This window comes from Eimeria mitis, genomic scaffold, assembly GCF_000499745.2.
Source record: "Eimeria mitis Houghton genomic scaffold, Emh_scaff2860, whole genome shotgun sequence".
NCBI lineage: Eukaryota > Apicomplexa > Conoidasida > Eucoccidiorida > Eimeriidae > Eimeria > Eimeria mitis.
Genome location: NW_013571200.1, coordinates 3,138 through 3,685, shown reverse-complemented (window position 1 = coordinate 3,685; position 548 = coordinate 3,138). Strand labels below are relative to the sequence as shown.

General features: G+C 53.3%; 1 protein-coding gene across 1 annotated transcript in view; it reads left to right on the top strand.

The window, feature by feature from the left end:
* The window catches only part of EMH_0059630 (uncharacterized protein), a gene marked incomplete at both ends in the record, with an annotated part of 3,331 nt that overhangs the window by 2,251 nt on the left and 532 nt on the right, over positions 1-548 (top strand). The window lies entirely within an intron of this gene.

The window sequence follows — 548 nt, the reverse complement described above, 5'->3', positions numbered from 1 at the left end:
CTGCTGCGGGGGAGTCTTCCGCTGACCTGGATGAGCTCAGCAGCAGAATTTGTTTTTTTAAATAAAAAAAGCAAAACAAAAAACAATTATAAAATAAACAAATATATGCTGCGACATCTTGCTGCTGTTGTGGGGCTGCGGCAGCTCTAGCAGCAGCAGCAGCAGCTGCTGCTGCTGCTGCTGCTGCTGCGCATGCATGCATGCATGCATGCAATGGGTCACTTTCACTTTCCTAAACCCTAAACCCTAAACCCTAAACCCCTTTGTTTTTCTCGTGTGTCTGCTGAGGACGGGCGTAACAACACTGCTGCCTCCTCTGCCTGTGCAGCTGCGTTTGCTGCAGCAGCAGCAGCAACAGCAGCAGCAGCAGCAACAGCAGCAGCTGCTTGAGCACAGGACCTGCAGCAGCAGCAGCAGGTGAAGCAGCTGGAGCTGTGATCGCAGCAGCAGCAGCAGCAGCAGCAGCAGCCGCATCAGCGGCAGCTGTAAAACACCTGTTGCGGTTATTGCAGCAGCAGCAACAGCAGCAGCAGCAACAGCAACAGCAG